Genomic DNA, 18,710 nt, shown 5'->3' on the forward strand with positions numbered 1-18,710 from the left:
GGCAGTGTAATATGGTTAATATTGTGGAAAAGGAGAATCCACAGTTTGAAGGTCCGTAGAGACGGTCTAATGCCAGGTCGTCTTATTTTACCGTGTTTCCCAAACATACCGATACTCTGCTGGGGGGGGTACCCTAGTCTGTGGTTTTATTGTCTTGCGTATAAAAATTTACACAAAAATAAATTACCTTAATGCGATACAGCCAGGGTCATTTATTTTATCCCCTTCCCTCTCTCTTTAGTTGATAGATGTACATGTTCTGAAATAACCATGCATTTTATTGTCCTATAGGGGCAGTTAGAGTGAATTAGTGTATTGTACAGCCATAAGTAATTTAGTAAACTATATGCTGCCCATAATCTGCTGTTTATTGCTATAATGAAGAGCATATTAATTTATAGTTATGGTGAAGAGCATATTAATTTATTGTTAGAGCCTAGCTGTGCAAAACCATGCATAAAACGTGAAGCAGCCTCCTGGCAGTCTCTGGAACACAACCATACAAAGATCAACTTGTTTAAAAGGATACTTATTTTAAGAGCATCTTTGTTTTGGGTTAAGAACATGTCTTCTCGGGTGGTTGACAGGAGATTTGCAGGTTTGTAGTTTTATTTAAACTCAATAAAGTCATTGACCCGTAGTTGTTAATTTAGCAGCACTGCACCTTTATAATTTTAGGTGGTGTTGGAAAAGATCCACACCTGGCATCTTATAACATCCAAGAAAAAAAATTATTTATTGAATCTCTGTTGTTGACCATATTTAATTATCCTGCAAATTTGCCTGTTATTTTTGTTGGAAAGTGTTTTGTTCCGTTATTAATGGGCTATTCACGGTGAGTACGCTCTTGAATAATAATACTAATTTACAACTCTTTAATAGTAGGCTAATTAAACGACGAAAATGCATGCATGACAAATTATGCAGAAATCCATTACAAACACCGACATAAATTAGGAGTGTGTTAAAGTAAAATCCCTGCGGGGAAAGCCGCGCCTGAAATGTTGAACATAAAAAAACGACCTGTTGCCCGAAGACGTGCCGACGCTCGTTTGTCAGCAATTACAGGCTCCGTTTAAAAGCGTCGTTTCCAGCGCGGCGGCGGGCGGAGTGAAATATGGCCAGACGGATAGACAGAAAGTGTCAATGCGGCCGCGTTTCTCAGGGCTCCGCGCGTCTGTTATCGCGAGCGCGGAGCCGGGGCGACAGCCCCGAGCAGGCGGATTACGGCGGGAAGGATGATTTAGTTGACCTCGCGATGGCGGAACTGACAGCGCGAGCCTCATTAATTCCCGGGGTCACTTCATTGGACATAAATTGGTTAAAAATCGGAGCGGATGGGAAGACTTCCAGACGTAGCCTGCACACGCATGGAAAAAAAAGAGTTATGAAATCGCAGTCTCCTCGCCCCCCTCCCTCTAAGAAAGCATTTCCAAATCACTCAGCATAAATCATGGAGCCCCCCCACACCCCCTCCGCGCTGCTCTTCTTCCTCGGATAAGAGCAATAACCTTAATGAGAGGGAGTAATGGAACTTTTTCTCCTTATTAGTCTGCGAATATGGTGTTGTTTTATGCGATTATCGGCGGGGAGTGATTATTCACTGGCGTCCGCTGCGAGGGCAGGGTTCTGGCTTTTGTTTGGGGGGAAACTCTGGAGAAGCTGAGCAGCTGAATGGAGGCCTAATAAATAACGCTAATGCACACATTTAACGCGGCTCGTATTTCTCCTGGCCTGTTATCAAGACTACTCCAGCGAGAATGTAAACTAGCGCTTCCCCCTCTCCCTCCCTCCCCTCAGCCCAATATTTAATGTTATCTTCACTTAAAACATCTCTGTTTATGTAATAACAAATGTAGGCCTGATAATTTCTCCCTTTTTTTCTGTCTAACTTGTATACATTTTTGGGGTGGTGGGGGTGGGGGTGGGGGTGCGGGAGGAAGATGGCCTCAAACCCCTGTAGCATTTTCGCTATTTTAAAGACGAGCTTCTGCGACCTCATGGGTGTGCAGTCACATACACAGGGGCGCCCCCGGGGATTCTGCCCCCCCTCCCCCCCCTTTTGTGTCCCACTACCCGAGAACATTTGATGTTCTAATATTTTTTGAGGGCCCTGTTAGGACGATTGCACCCCGAGTAACCCAGACTGGGGGAGATGGTGTAAATGCTCCAGTAAACATTGAAGAACACGTATAAAAGCTCCTTCCAAGTCGCGGAAGCTCGCGTTATTCCACGTGAGGGCGAAAGACGTCTTCCTGGGTTCCAGGAAGGCGGTTTACACACCCAGCCTCCTCCAGGAGGGTTCCGTCAGCATGGCCTGGGGGGTTATCCCGGTTCGACGTGCTCAGGCCCGCTATCTCATTGGCCGCCGGGCCCTCCCCGGCCACAGCCGCCCGTCTCTGGGACGGTTCAGATCTGCCTCCTCCCCAAAGACAGTTTGATGGAGCTCGGTCGTAAAGTGCATTAGTAAATTACGGCGTTTCAGATTAGTGGACTTGTCCATCGCCTTACCCGTGACCCCCCACACTCCCCCTCACAGACTCACGCTCACACACACACACACACGCACTCTCTCTCTCACACACACACACACACACACACACACACGCACGCTCCTCTCTCACACTACTCACACACAACAACACAGCTCCTCTCACCTCTCTCTCTCTCACACACACACACACACTCTCGCACACATACGCACACTCACACACACGCTCTCTCTCTCTCACACACACTCTCTCTCTCACACACACACACACGCACGCTCTCTCTCTCACACACACATACACACGCTCTCTCTCTCTCTCTCACACACACACACACACACTCACATACACTCTCTCTCTCTCACACACACACACACACACACACTGTCTCTCTCTCTCTCTCTCTCACACACACACACGCACACACACTCACTCTTGGCTCCGTGCTGTCACACACACTTTATGTATTGTGCGTCAGGCTGTCTTTAGACCCTCCAGGTTAATGCGGCCGTCTCCGTCCGCTGAAGCCACATCCTTCACTGCGAGTGGCACGCCTGGTCCCCTGAGAGGGGCTCATTGGTAAGGGCAATGTTTATTTATTTTACTTTTAAAAACATCTTCCTAACAAATACAAGGTTATCTTGATATAACAAATAAAACAAGCTAAACATTCTGTCTTATCCTTGGGTTCCTCGCTTTCCCTTTGAGTAATACGTTTTAAAAAAGTACTTAATTCAGCGAATTTCCCCTGGTCCTTTTTTTGCTCTGTTTGGGGCCCGGCTGTTTGGGGTCAGTCTGAGTGCGTGCACAGCTGTGTGTAAACGAGGCCTGTGGAGAGATTATCCTCAGTCACACACAACAGGTCTCCACTCAAACACGTCTACTGTACCGTTAGGGTTAGGGTTGCATACTACTGCGGCACAGCGCTCAGGATACAACGCTCACAGACAGGCGGGGTGTGCAGGCTCAAATCCGCAAACTGGACACCCTTTAAGTGTTTATAAAGTAGTGATCTGATGCCTTTTTTATACTCAGAGAAGTAACGGCTCTCCTGTGTGTTGAATGTGCCAAATGCAAGTCATGCACCCCGCGTTAGGTCAGTGTTTCTTAAACTGTGGGTCAGGATGCAAAACTGGATCCTAACCAATAGCTACACCCTTTTCACACTTTCAGACAAACTCACAGGCTCTCCGGTGCTATAACTGCATATCTTCTGTTGTTTAACTGCTCTTGCCCATAGACGTTCAGACTACTTAAGTCAATAATCTGTCTATCTGTCTTAGGGCCCTGATAAGTATAACACTGGGAAGACAGGCTCATTATTTCTGGGCCCTTGGCAGTTAGAGTGTGTTCTTTGCAAAAAAAACAGGTTTGGAATGTTAGTGGTGATCTTTCTTGTTAAGGAAAACACGTCCATCTGAGGAAAGCGCTGAAATTTACGGAGTGCGCAAGGCAGTCTGTTTGGTGTTTTATTTCTGTGATTTATTTTTCACACATCATGAAGCTTCGGGGACGTGAGTGTGAGAATATCAAAAGTGTGATTTTTATTGGAAATGGAACATCCCGTGTTTTGACAGTGGGTCTGGCTGGGCCCTGTGTTCGGGGTGTTAAAAACATACATGTCCAGACTCTGTTTAGTTTGTCTGTGTTATAAAACGCGAGAGTACGGTTTTATTTTGTTGAGTTATATTTCTCTCTTTCTTGGGGCAGAAGGGTTAGGAGTCTCTGGCGGTGGGTTTTCCTCTCTCTGAAGTCTTCGGTGTTTTAGCAGAGCAAGACGTCTGGTGACCTGCGGCTGCTGTCTGAGGCCATATATATTTATGTTCATATATAACTGCATTAATATATACTATATATAATTGACCCTGTTTTACAACACAGGCCATTTTTAAAGCTGAGACTTGTAGCCCAATCTTTCATTCAGTTTGTTTTGAGTAGCCCCATTTACAGACAGGGCATCATGTAATCAATCAATCTGTTAATCAATCAATCAGGCAAAATGACGCATGGCCTATAACCCCCACAATGCAGTGCTTTGTGACAATTTTGTTTAGGCCAGAGGGCCAAAATGTAGTTTACTGGAATTGTAATTAATTATAGAAAAGGTAGTGTGAGTGAAGGTGTGTGTGTGCATGTGTGCGTGTGTGCATACATGCGTTTCATATGATACTGAATTGTCAAGGCCTGTCACTATCACCCCCCCCCCCCATCTGAATTTGTAGTCGGAACAGCATAAAACCAATGGGGAGTCTGTGTCTTTGACCCTTTTAATATTGCAGCAGTACTGTAATCTCATATCAAAGGTGGGAGCTAATAAAATAATTCTGATATAGTTTGGTCCTGTTTTCTTTCAGTCTGTCTCTGTTGACAGGCCAAAATCTGATATGATGGTACTTTACAAAGTAAGGAATGATAAACTCAAATCATTTCCCTCACCTCTTTTCCTCACTCACGTTTGGTTTTGCACACCATCGGCTCATGAGTGTGCACGAGTGTGCACGAGTGTGCGAGTGTGTGTGTGTGTGTGTGTGTGTGTGTTGTGTGTGTGTTGGAGACTGCCTTTGGTGTTGTGTATGTTGTTGTGAGAGGACCGGCCTTGGTGTGTCTGTGAGTTCTGGTGTGTACTGTGTGTTGTGTGGCGTGTCGTGTGTGTGTGTGTGTGTGCGTAGTGCTGTGGTCGTGTGTGTGTGCTGTGTGCGTGCTGTGCCCGTCACAGGGCAGTCGACTCCCGGTCCAGTCACCACCGGCGCGTCACACAGCACAGCCGACACCAGAGGGACGACACACACTGAGCATCCGTCACACACACCACCGGAGTTACAGAGTCTCACCACTACACACGACACCATGGGCAAAGCCAAAGGCCCAGTACAACACACAACCCACCACTACACGTACCGGCCCAGTCACACAAGCCATCACACACACACAACCCATCACACACACACACACCAAAGGCCCAGTCACCACACACACACACACAACACACACAGCCACACACACACACACCACCAAAGGCCCAGTCACACACACACACACACACACACACACACACACACACACACACACACCAAAGGCCCAGTCACACACACACACACCAAAGGCCCAGTCACACACACATACACACACACACACACACACACACCAAAGGCCCAGTCACACACACACACACCAAAGGCCCAGTCACACACACACACACACACACACACACACACACACCAAAGGCCCAGTCACACACACACACACACACACACACACACCAAAGGCCCAGTCACACTCATTGACAAAATGCATCTAGTATTAGCAGATGTAGAGACATTGTCCTGTACTTGTGTTGTGTTTGAATCTGAATATGTGAAGTGTGATTTTACGCCAAGGATAGAAAGCAGTTATTCAGTGAGGGGGCCGTGTTTGGAAACGTACCCTCTAAAAAGATCCTAATACATTCAGAGGAGCCCGTAATTCGCCCACACTCTGTGAAAGTCTGGCTGTGTAAATAAATGACGTCAGTGCCCAGCAGTAAACGTGTTCCACTCCCGAATTAAATTCTGCAAGTTTCAGTTCCCTAGGCCATAATTACAGGACCTGTTGCATTTTCTTTATAGACCTTACGGCCGAGCGTGTAAAGGTCACCCTGCTCAGTGCTGCCCCCCCCCCTGCCCCCCCCCCCCCCCCCGAGGCTGTAATGGAAGCCAGCTGTCAGTTTTAAAGAGCGATAATCAATAGCACCCCCGTCTGGACTTGACCATTACAGATAGTTTGTTTTGAGAGGACGAGCAGAACCGTGAGAAGTTTGTAGTGCAAACACTTGCAAACGTGTCGGGAAGAGATAAACTGAGGGAATTCCACACAGACGTGAGGAGGAGGAGGAGGACTCTTCTCCTGACAGCCTAAAACCGTGTGACACACCTCTTAGTGCGGCCCCTGGTGTTTAAACATTTTTAGGATTTTGAGAGGGGGAGGGGAGAGGCAGCCTGTGGAATTATTATTCTGGAGGAAATGGGCAACCACAGTGAACAGCGCTGCTCGTTCCCTTCAGAGTTTCTGTTTGCTACTTATCTGTTTATTTACTGGAGGCAAATGTCAGAGATTTAAACATTTCAGAGAGAGAGAGAGAGAGAGAGTGGAAACTGAGGCAGAATGACTGAGAGAGAGAGCTCTAACATAGTGGTGCTCCCCTGGATAGGAGACTGGGTGGAGGTGGACTTGACTGGGGTGTTGGGGGGGAAGTGGGGGGGGGGGGTCGAGACCCCTAGCCTTGTAGCGGTCACCTGATTAATGCCTGAGCTGGAGTTCAAACGCGTGTGAGGAGTGTGTGAGCGGTGATGTGGCGGGGGTGTGAAGTGAGGGGTGTGAGGAGTGTGTGAGGAGTGTGTGAGGGGTGATGTGAAGTGAGGGGTGTGAGGAGTGTGTGAGGAGTGTGTCAGCGGTGATGTGGCGGGGGTGTGAAGAGATGGCTGTGATGCAGCCTGTACCTCTGGGGGTGGGGGGTGGGGGGGAGAAGTGGAGATGGACAGAGAGATGGACACAGGAAGTGGAGATGTTCAGGGAAAATAGAGATGCACAGAGAAAGTGGAGATGGGGGACAGGGAGGAGATGGTCTGAGAGAGAGAGAGATGGACGGAGGAAGTGGAATTGGACAGAGACAGATGGAGATGGAGAGCTCTTGCAGTGGAAATATCTGCATTTCATTTGAAGAAGGCAGCTGTGCCTGGTGTTGCTTCATAAAGTTTTATAGAGAAATGTGTGCAGATGATTGGGCCAGCTGTGGAGTGTCACGTACTCCAAACAAACCCTCCAGGGAACGACCTTTGACCCTGCTGTGTGCACGTGGGCTGCACACTAATGGTGCTGGCTCGCTGTGCGTTTGCACACACAGGTACCTCTGCGTCACACACACACACACACACACACACACACACGCTTGCACACACACACACACACACACAGGTACTCTGCGTCAGGGCCTACGGGCCTAAAGAGTGCCTGTGCACTTTCGGTCCCAGGGTTCGAGGGGTGGTGTCGTGGGCTTGATTTTGATATTGGGCTGTGGCAGGAGTGCAGGAGACGGGTAGCAGTGCACACCCCAGCACTGCAGTGTTCCGTGCTCAAGGTCCCCAGTCAGCAGCGTCTCGGGGAACCCTAGAGGGGGATGTGAAACTGAACAGAGTCACACTGTAGCTCTGCAAATGGCGTGCTGATTAGTGACCCGGGTTCTACACACGCGCGCGCACACACACACACACACACGCATACACACACACACACGCATACACACACACACACACGCACATACGCGCACACACACGAGCATGCACGCACGCACGCACGCACACACATACAGACGCACATACACATACACACACATCCGCGCACACACGCACACACACGTGCACACACCACAAATTAGTCCTCATGTGAACTTTTCCTTTCAGTTTTTCTCTTGGGGATGTGAATATGACGAGCAGCAGTTTGTTCCCCAGTTTGTTCAGTAATGTCTCATTAGCTTTTTTATGCACGCGTGTCTTTCAGACCAGGGATGGTCATTATAAATGACTAAATCAATAACAAATTCCTTCATGATTCGCTCATTATCAGTCTGAGTACGTGCCCCCCCCCCATGTGACAGCGTCCGCTGTGTTCCACGCGGTGTCTGACGAGGCGTAGCGTGTAATTTGGGGCGCTGATAAGGGGGTGTTATCAGATAAGGGAACATGAGGAATGCGCCTCAGCCGCCGGCCCGCGGGTGGTCTGGAACACGGACTCCCACTGAACTTTGACCCCCGCCGTAAACAAGATGGCTGCCTCACAGCTGACTCAGTGGAGCCTCCCCACTCCGGTGCTAACACGGAGATCCCATGGCACGTTCAACATGGCTACGGCTTTCACAGCTACGGCTTTCACAGCTACGTCACCGCAGCGCCTTTCTGTGGGGGGGAGGTTTCTGGTTTGGTTTCACACTGTACAATCTAGAGACTGACATCTGTCTTTGCTGAAACATTAGCTCAGCTGATAAAGATTCACACTGACAGTGTGCACTTTCTTTTATGTCCCTCGTGGACACGAATGAACTATGTTAGTAACACTCTTACTGCGTGTAATGAGGCTCTCATTTTGAATGTTCACACCAGGCGTCCATCACAAACAGAATCAGACGCTGAAGAAGGCCAATTACATCTGCTGACCCCAAACCCACCTAACACCCCCCCCCCCCTCGAACCCCCCCACCAACGGCTTAAGAAAATACTAAAGCTGCTTTCCAACCCCTACAGATGAGAGAACTGCCATTTTGTGGTTGAAGAAAACGCATAAAAGTTGTTTTGTCATTTGTTGTTGAGCCTCTAGCCTGCTTTTCTGACCTCTTCCCCAATAAATATGACTCAGCGAGCCACAAATGACTTAGAAAATCGGAAATGAGGAACCCCTGGAGCTCTGCGAGCAGCTTAAAACGCTCGAAACACTTAACGCTGAACACAGAACGCTGAACACTTACAGTAACTCTGAACCCTAAATGTTTAACACTAAATACTTAACGCTTGAGTTGTGCGAAGCTTCTTCTCAGTACTGCAGAGGAAGCTGTTATATTATGGAAAGTAAAAGATGGTAAATGAAGCTGTGACCCTGGGGAAGGCTTGCTGGCTGCCCTGTGCTGCCCTGCTGTGCTGTTCATGGACTTTCTGTAGTGCGTATTTGTTGCTAATTTGAGGCTCTTTACCTTTGGTACTACTTTTCTGTGAGTGCCTTGGGTCTCAGATCATTTGCCCAGTGGACTTCTCCCCCTCTCTTGGTGAAATATCCTCCCCCCCAATATTTTTATATTATTATGTTCTACCACTTTTTAAAGCACTTTTTGTATGGGTTTGGTTGTCCATGGCCATATATATATATATATGAAATATGTTTATACCACAGTGGTGGCGCGCTTCATAAAATTATGATGTTTCGTTTGAGTGCTCTGGGTTTTTTTGTGCGATCCGGCTGTTTGTGTTCCCCTGTGGGTTTTAAACGTCCGCTCCGGGTTACAGCGGGACACGGCGCGGGGCGCCCGAGCCACGCCCGCTCTCAGCCGCCGCCGCGCTCTCGCCCCGCCACGAAAAAACTGGGGATTCAGCGCCCCGTCGCTCCGCCTCTCTGCGGGAATCCCACACGGGACTGAAAATGGCACGTTTGAGATGGCATGCGCGGGGGGGGAGGGCGGAGAGTCTTTGCGAGTTTTCGGACCGAACCGCCTTTCTGGTCGGTTTCCTCCTCCCCCGTTCCGGTGCTCTACGGGGTGGCGGTTTACACCCCGTAAAAGAGCAGCGGGCTCCCAGGAGGGCACGCGTCAAATCCCCCCAAACCGCACGCTATGGTGCGTACAGTGCGTAGCCGTCTGCAGTGACACACGCTATGGTGCGTACAGTGCGTAGCCGTCTGCAGTGACACACGCTATGGTGCGTACAGTGCGTAGCTGTCTGCAGTGACGCACGCTATGGTGCGTACAGTGCGTAGCCGTCTCTCTGTGAAGCTTCCTGCCCTGCAGTTGGGAGCGTGTGATTAGAAAGCGTTCCCGGGAATGGCGTTGGAGTGGGTTGGGAATGCCGTGCCAACCCGCGGTGTGCGCTTCCCGTCCAGCGCACGCCTGCGAACGAAAAAAAACCCCATAAAACAACATTTCTTCAGAGAGAAGGAGAGGGGAAAATAACTGTGTCATGAATCAAAGTATTTAAATCATGTGCTGCAGGACCTTTCTGCGAGAAGCCTGGGCCAAAATCACCAAATTATGCAGGAAAGTGAAATAACTCAGCGGCAGGACGGCAGGACGCTTTCCAGGCACTTACACTGGAGTCCTCTGTAATTGCACAGATATGAGGCTGCTGCTCCTACGGCCCGGACCGGCAGCCACAAACAACCACAGCAGAGATTATACAATAATAACGTGCACGACCAGTGTGTTTACACACACACACACACACATGCACACGCACACACACACATCTGTGTGCACACATCGCATATGCTTGCATGTGTGAGTGTGTTTGTGGTGTGTGTGTATGTGTGCATGTGTGTGCGCGCGCATGTGCATGTGTGTGCGCATGCGTGTGTGTGTGTGTGTGTATTCACGTGTGTGTGCATGTGCACGCATGCCTGTGCGCGCGTGTGTGTTTATTTTTCTGTCATTATTGGGCTGGAATTTCCATCAGAAATGATGACAGCAGTCGAGCAGTAGTCTTCAGTCTCTGTGCTGTATATGGGTTATAGATTATACAAACACGTGATATATAATCAGCCTGTCATATATAATCAGAGACCGTGAGGCACCCTCAGCCTAATGTCCTACTTCATGCTTCCAGTACAAAAAGAGCAGATTTTCTGAATGAAGATTAGTTCTGTTACTCGTCTGGAATTTCAATCATCACAAAGGAAACAGAAATATTCTTTCATTCAAAAAATCCTTTTTTTTTTTTTTACATTCTGAAAATGGGCTGGTGGTTGTATGGTTTTTTTCTGAATAATCCAAGAGCACTGCAAAAGAAAGTCTTGAGCGTTTGTGTAATGTGTTTTAAACTGAGTAATGCTCGAGCACATGTGTAATGTGCTTTAATCTCTGTAATGTGCTGTAAAATCAGTAATGCTCAGAAGTGACTGTCTGAAAAGCCAAACCTCCCCTGTCCCTGCGAGCGGCTCTTATTCATAATTATCTAACAGGCTTCAGCAGCGCTGCTGAACAGGCCGTATTTCACTGCAGCGTCAGGGTGCGTTTTAAATGGCTGCTAGACGGCCACATTAAAGGGGATTTAAGTCTTTAAATTATAAAACAATTACTGCCGTTAGTGTGTGAGTGTGAGTGTGTTAGTGAGGGAGTGTGTGTGTGCGCCTGTGTGAGTGTGTTAGTGAGTGTGTGTGTGTGTGTGTGTGTGGGTTAGTGTGTGTGTGAGTGTGAGTGTGTTAGTGAGTGTGTGTGTGTGGGTTAGTGTGTGTGTGTGTGTGGGTTAGTGAGTGTGTGTGTGTGTGTGTGTGTGTGTGTGCTGTATAGAGGGCAGAGTGTGTGGTGTGTGTGTGTGTGTGGGTTAGTGAGTGTGTGTGTGTGTGTGTGTGTGTGTGTGTGCTGTATAGAGGGCAGAGTGTGTGTGTGTGTGTGTGTGTGGGTTAGTGAGTGTGTGTGTGTGTGTGTGTGTGTGCTGTATAGAGGGCAGAGTGTGTGCTGTACTGCTCTTAGAGCTCTGAGTGGTGACAGCAGTAAAGTGGTGTGTTTCCTACACAGGCTCTGGCGCTTTCCAAGGACAACGCTGGCCCAGCCTGCGGTGAGGGCTCTGTGCAGCCCCGCCCCTCCACCACGGTTACCACGGCAATTCCAGAGAAGGTAACTCCGAGAGAGAGAGAGAGAGGGGGGGGGGGGGGGGGAGAGAGAGAGAAAGAGAGGGAGAGAAGGGAGGATACCAAAAGGAAAACCAGGAAAAATGTGAAGAATGAAAAGGTCTCTTGGTTTATGGTATGGGTGTCCAAGAGAAACAGATCTTTACATTTAATCTGAGACTGCAGATGTAGTTTAATCTGAGGCTGCAGATGTAGTTTAATCTGAGGCTGCAGATGTAGTTTAAGATGCAGATGTAATTATTGCTGGGGGGTGTCATTTTTAACCACCCTGCTTGTTGATGGGGAGGGAGCACTTAGGAAGAGAGAAAAAAGGGGTGATAATTTTGGGTGAAAGTAATTCAGATTTGTGAAATGAATAAATATGTGGTCTCTGCCCCTGACATAAAGTGCACATATTCCACAGTTGGACCAATGTTCAGCAGGAATAAAATGTATTTATATTAATGACACAAATGGAGGCTGTTAAATCACATGGGGTTAGTTTTTCCTTATTCACGGTTGCCAGACTCGTCTCAAACGGGGGGGAGGGGGGGTGGGGGGTGGGGGGGGGGTGGTTAGTTACTGCATGTTGGCTGCTCAATGCTGTTCTCTTTGTGATGATGTGTAGGCAGTCGTTTACTTTATAACTATCATTTAAAATGTTTATTGAACTGCGTAGCCACCTTTGGTCTTGGAACTTATTAAGCGTTTTCTGGGGGATTGCATGGATATGCAAAGCATGATGGGAACCATGTTGAAGAGCTTCCCTGGGGTGGATACGCTGGGCAATGAGCATTTAAATTTACATTTTTATAAAATAAGACGCTGCCTCCTCACCACCATGAGGAGAAAGCATTAGGCATCCTTTAATAAATTATATGAGTTATGTTCCAGCCAGGCCATAAGCTAAGATCCTTGCTGTGAATAACCTCGACTTTGTGATAAAACGTAATCTAGAAGATTCCATCTAATCACAGCTGGGATGTTCCTCACTGTTAAGGCAAGTTTGTTTTTATTATGATTGCATGGAATGATATTTGTGGTATTTACTCATTTTATTGATAATTACTGTAAAACATTCTTTTGGGCACAGACTCATAAATCAAGGTTGGAAGACCAAACATACCTTTACAGTATCGCAGCTTGCACATCAGTCCTCTGGTTTATCTTTAACTCGTGAGTGGGCGTTTCAAGGAATTATATTTTTGCTGTGTGCTATGATATTGATTTCTATTTTTTTTTAAAAATAGTTTCCAAGGAAAGGGTTTTATTGGGTTGATGCAATTAATGAGTGTGGATAAGATGATGAGTGATGTGTTGTTTAATCGTTTATTAAACTGAAACCAAAACCCACAATGAACTGGAGTGTGAGTCAGATGAGGAACATCTTGCCTTATTAGTAACGTTACTCTCCAGCCTCAGGCTAAATAAACCGCTAATTTACCATCCCTCTAGTCAGTGCATGCGGAGAGGAACTAATCCCTCCAGCATGTGTTTGCAGAGGGGAACTAATGATGGAACACCCGATAAAGACAGACGGCAGACCGTCAGGTCACATGCTGCAGTGTCGCTGCGTTTGGATTGGACCGCTCCCAATCTGCAGGAGGAAATGACCTTTGGTGAAAGGTCACGCATTATTCAGTCTGCTGCGGTGCATTACGGCCCATAAAGATATTTGACTTTCCTCCAGATCAAAAAGCATCTGAACATCATCCAGAGAGTTACAGAGGAACATTACAGGGGATGATTCAATAAAAAAAAAACCTTGTGGTTTCACCTTCACTTTGAGTGTATATTTTCAGTAGTTTACTTTGTTTTTGTTGAAATTATAAATGTTTGGTCTGACCTTCTGTGAAAGTACAACAGAAATAAGAGAATGGTCGGCTCGTCATTGAAAGCTCAGTCTAAAACACTTGGTGTTAAGAATATTAAACATTATTTTGTTATAAAAACGTTTTCGTCATAAGGAAAATTAGGATTTCTCCAACATTAAAATTCTTCCGTATAAAATGATTTCTGTATGCTTTGTGTTCGACTTTGAATTAGAACCAAGTCCCTGTTATTTCACACAATACAATACAGTACTACGGCGAAACTAAAACTCGAACCATACAAGACTTAACCATTCATAAGAAATTTCTCGAATGTCACCAGTAAAGACTGGGCAAGACAATCCTAGTTTTCTTCTCTAATTATGCAATAACAGCCTGAGGGTTTAACCTGCCGGATTGCAGGTATGTGTAAACTTGGTGTAACCCAAGACATTTGGGTCTCACACACAGGGGATTTAAAATAGCGTTGAGTCCACAGTTGCACCGCTCTGTACACGCGCGCACACACCCACACACACTTGACCACCAGTGACACCGTGAAGCAATTAGTGGAAACACTTGATACGCTGTGAAGTGGCCCAAATTAGCCAGTCACGTGAGAGCAATTCAGCTCCGGTCTTACATTGTGGTCTTTGAGTAAACACCGCGCTACACCTGTTTCGCAATCTAAGCTAAGTGCTGTCCCATCAGTTTTAATATTGTAAATAACTATGAAGCACAACTTGCGTAAGTTTGAATATACAAACAAGACACCAATATTCATGTTTTTAATTAGCTGTCAACCCCCCCAAAAATTTTTTTAAATAATAATAATAATAAACTACAATAAATAGCACAGAGTCTGTTATTAATATTTGTTTAAATATTAATTTAGCTTTGCTGAATAAAATTTAGTACCAATTATTATGCCAAATTCGGCGTAACACAATCACGTGTTAAATGTTATTTTCCCACGTGGCAATATTAAGATGTTTACTTGGTATTTTTATGAAAGGTGAAAAAAACTGCTCTCAGTCGGATGCGAATGATAGGGCCGATTTCGGAGACTGGGCCAAATCAGATTATTATTATTTTTTTGGTAATATTGTTTTCGTCGCCCATACCAGCCCATTGAAAGCAGAATAAAACATCCAGGCGATCCGGTTTCTTATATGGCGTTACAGCAGCACGAAATCGGATAAAACCTTGATCCCGTTCAGTAAATTTGTCCAGATCGAGTCATGATATAGCGGGCAATCCCGGTGGGCCCGGCGGCCTAATTGGTTAAACAGACACCACCCACCAGCGGAGATAATTCCTGAAACGAGCCACCTGAGCAGCGTGTCTCGGGGAAAAAGCTGTGTTTGTAACATGTGAAACTAATATATCAAAACATCAGGAACAGAGACCGCGAATAGAGATGAAACATCTGGAAGCGGGGTCACACAAGCCTGAGCAAGTCATTTTGTAGGAACGTAGGCTACGCGCTCGCGGACGGTGCCACACAGTAGCCTGCCCCTACGGTTTTAGGAAGCAAAGAAAATGAAATAAGGAATATAATATTTACAGGTCATAAATATGCGAGACTTGAAAACGTGCTTGAAATGCATCGACGAAACAAATAAGCGCATTTGAAAGGGGGAAACTATTGCAGATTACTGTAGTTTGGCGACGCGTTTAATCATGCCATGTTTTCAGGTGGAAAAAAAGTGAACTGACTTATTATTGAAATCGTATAATTTGCACTGGAAAAATATAAATCCCTATGATAAAGGACTTTTTGTCTGTAATGAAGAAAGCACGAATGCAGATTATTTACAAGACCAGGCATTATTCAGATTTCTCAAAGTGATTTATTGTATGGTTAATTGTCAGGGGAACAGGCGAGCGACTAGTATTATCCTACAAATTTTAACCTGTATGAAAAGTTTGTTGTTCAGACCTTGCAATATATGCCAATAGTGTTGATATGGGCCACGTTCTACTTCCCGTGTAGTTTTTTTTTTTTTTTCTCTGTACAGTCAATTTCTATCACAGGTAACTGGCAAAAATTCTAGATTTCTCACCTTGGATATCGACAAGTCTGATTTGTTCTTTATTGCCCTTGCTCGCAGGAGGGACCCACACTCCGTTTAGTGGCGGAGCAAAGCTCAGATTCAGCCAGATGGACTTTCTCCTGTCGCGGTCATGAAAGTGTGCGAGACAGGTCACAAATCAAAACGTGCAGTTTTATGGCTGGCCAATGGATTGTTATTGTTATTCTATGTTTATACATAGCATACGCATCTGACTTATAACCGTGCTGGGATTTTTTACACAGAAGTTTTCGAAACAGTGGAGTTAGTTTTTTGTGATATGTTAGCAGGTGAACCGGGTTAAAGCAGTACGTATTGTTGCATGAACTGCCACAGTTCATTTGGCGAAAAATCGTGCCTTCGACCCTGTGGACAGAGAATAAAATGTTCCGAACATCAAACAATTTCTTTAAGTGGGCTACGCATGCCAGGGTAAGGCCGAAGCGACTCATTTAAACTAATGTATTTTTTTAATGTACAAAGCTTTCCTTTGTATAGGAAAAAAAATATTCTGTGTCGGCAGGTAAAAGGCGGTGATGTCAAGTGAAAATCAAGATGCGAACCGAAGCGGGAAACGGTGCATCTCGGGGGGTTGCTCGTCTTTCCGGATACGGGGGGGAGGTAGACCCCGCAGTGCGGGGAAACACCGGTGGTCTTCAGTGAAGTCCCTCTCAAACAAACGTTCCCCTCTGCCCGATAAAGGTATTTTAAGCAATATATGCGTGGAGCGGTTTCCCGTGATCGCTGGCCGAGACTCCCTTCTCAAACGGATGAGAGGAAATGTGTATTATAGTTACCGGCAAATTAGTAGTTGTAGTAGAAGGTGGAGTACAAATGGTGAGGTAATAAAATGGATATCGTAACTGGAGTACTGTAGCATCCACAACCTATATATTTAACCGTTTAAGAGTATTTTAAAAATTCAGTGACTGTGCGTTCGGTTTACCTGACCACGTCCAAACTCCTCGCGCCTTCAAAAGAGTTCACCGACGCGACGGAGGCTCAAAACTCGTGATGGACCAAAAGGCAGGAGAGCAAAGCTTATACACATAAACATGTTTCATTAAAGAGAGAACATGGCTGGGCGCTAAAGATTTATAGCCTTTAAAATGTGATTATTCTCACAGACTCTGATTGATTTTGCAGAGGGGTTTTCTGAAGCATGGGTAGACTGGAGAGGAAAATAGTGCAATATAAAAGATTTTTTTTTTTCTATTCAAAGCTTTCAAGCATTTTATTTCAGGTGAAAATCGTGAAAAATGAAATGCTACGTAGAGTAGCCTAATTAAAGTGGTAAAAAAATAGCCTATGACAATGATGCAATATGAAGGCTAAAGTTCGGGTTACATTGCTGTTTAAAAATAATTACATTTAAAAATATAGTCTGATTTTAAAATTTCATCCACGATGACAATAATCAGAACGGGCTATCGGTTAATAGTTTTTGCGCACTCAAATATTAATCTGTGGTCTAAGACTGTAGAGCGGGTCGTACATTTATAAAATGAAAATGCATGTAAAATTGTTCTAGCTCTTCTAACTTTATCGTGCAATTGAAAATTACAAACATTATTGTCGAAAAAGGGGCCATCATCAGGAAGTATATGACGTTTCTAAATTAAATGTCGCTTAATTGGGCAAGCATTCTGCGTTAGTAGCCTTTAATATAATATTAGCCCAATATTTCACCAGTGATTTCGTTGGATTGGCATGGAGTTGGAACGAGCATGGCCAATGCTTTCATGAAGTCCAAACATCATCTTTGTTATACTGTGGCTACACTTCACTTTTGAAATATCCACCGTTAAAATAATTGATTATGCAACTGGAAATTGAAGTAATAATTTGATAAATATGCATGGAAATATTCGGTGTAGTTATTATGTAGAAAAGCTCAGAAGCAGCGGACGCATATTGTAAAGTGTGAGCCGGTTTATTTTCTCCGACGCGCTGGTCTTCAGAGGGCCCGCCGCTGTCTGAGAGGAGACGCCAAGCAGTCATAACATATTGAGATTTTATACGCGAGGTTTATTGCGCGCTATTGCCGTAATCGATAAAATATTTCTGTTATCAAAACAGCACATTTAGCAACCAATTTTATAGCCTGTCCGGTGGATTAGGCCCGGGACATTAGAGCCCCATAAATGGAGTGGGTTTTGATTCTTAGATCTGAGCCTGGATTCATAAAATACACCCATCCATTACGACGCTGATATCTGGAGCCAGCGAATGTATACAAACTATAAATTTCGACTCCTCGCGCCCTGCTTTCTTGAAGACGCCAGAATTCTCTCTGCTAACATTCTTTGGAGAAAGGCTTAGGCGGAATTACATTAACGTGCTTATGAAAGGGCCTTGGAAGCCAAGGGATGTCCAAATTGTCATTTATCAACTTCTTATGATTCCGATATTCAACAAATGGGTTGTGTAAAGTAGCGCGAGCTGACAAGGTGGCATCGTTATCCTGTCTAAATGATGCATAATATTAGTGTTATGCTTAGATCATCGCATGCTTTCGTTTTAATGACCGTTTCTAACTCCAGCTCAATTTGTGAACTGTTTATTTTTTCCCCTGCAAGGTCTTTTGAGGCTGAACCCTGTATTTTAACGTAGGGGCGTAAGACAGGCCTGTTGCCTATTCATAACGTTAGGAAATCTTCACAGAATTTTGTAGTAAAAGTGTAAATAAATAAAAAACCGTTCTATCGGTCTATAACAACACAGATACAAACACACACACACAGCAGTACTTTTTTTGCCCGCACGAAAACCATATTTAAATCTATATCTGCAGAAAAAGTCTCCTCGAAATAAAGTTAATCTAAACCAAACATATAGGCCATGGAATCAAAAATAAAATGACGCGCGCGCGTGTGTGTGTGTATACACGAATTAGGCAAGTCTAAGTCATCTTTATGGCGATGAATTTGTCTATTTTATCCTAAACTGTTGTACTTTCAGATTGTATCACTCACAGAGACGCGCAGATACCGCCTTTG

The 18,710-nt window shown here is 45.4% G+C and overlaps 1 long non-coding RNA gene across 9 annotated transcripts in view; it reads left to right on the top strand.

The window, feature by feature from the left end:
• Nucleotides 1-18,710, top strand: part of LOC135257755 (uncharacterized) — a 109,357-nt gene that overhangs the window by 44,353 nt on the left and 46,294 nt on the right. For all 9 annotated transcript variants that reach the window (XR_010330734.1, XR_010330730.1, XR_010330729.1 and 6 more), the window contains exon 2: nt 11,734-11,832. This is a non-coding gene — a long non-coding RNA (uncharacterized LOC135257755). The remainder of the gene's footprint in view (nt 1-11,733; nt 11,833-18,710) is intronic.

This window comes from Anguilla rostrata, chromosome 6, assembly GCF_018555375.3.
Source record: "Anguilla rostrata isolate EN2019 chromosome 6, ASM1855537v3, whole genome shotgun sequence".
Lineage (NCBI taxonomy): Eukaryota > Metazoa > Chordata > Actinopteri > Anguilliformes > Anguillidae > Anguilla > Anguilla rostrata.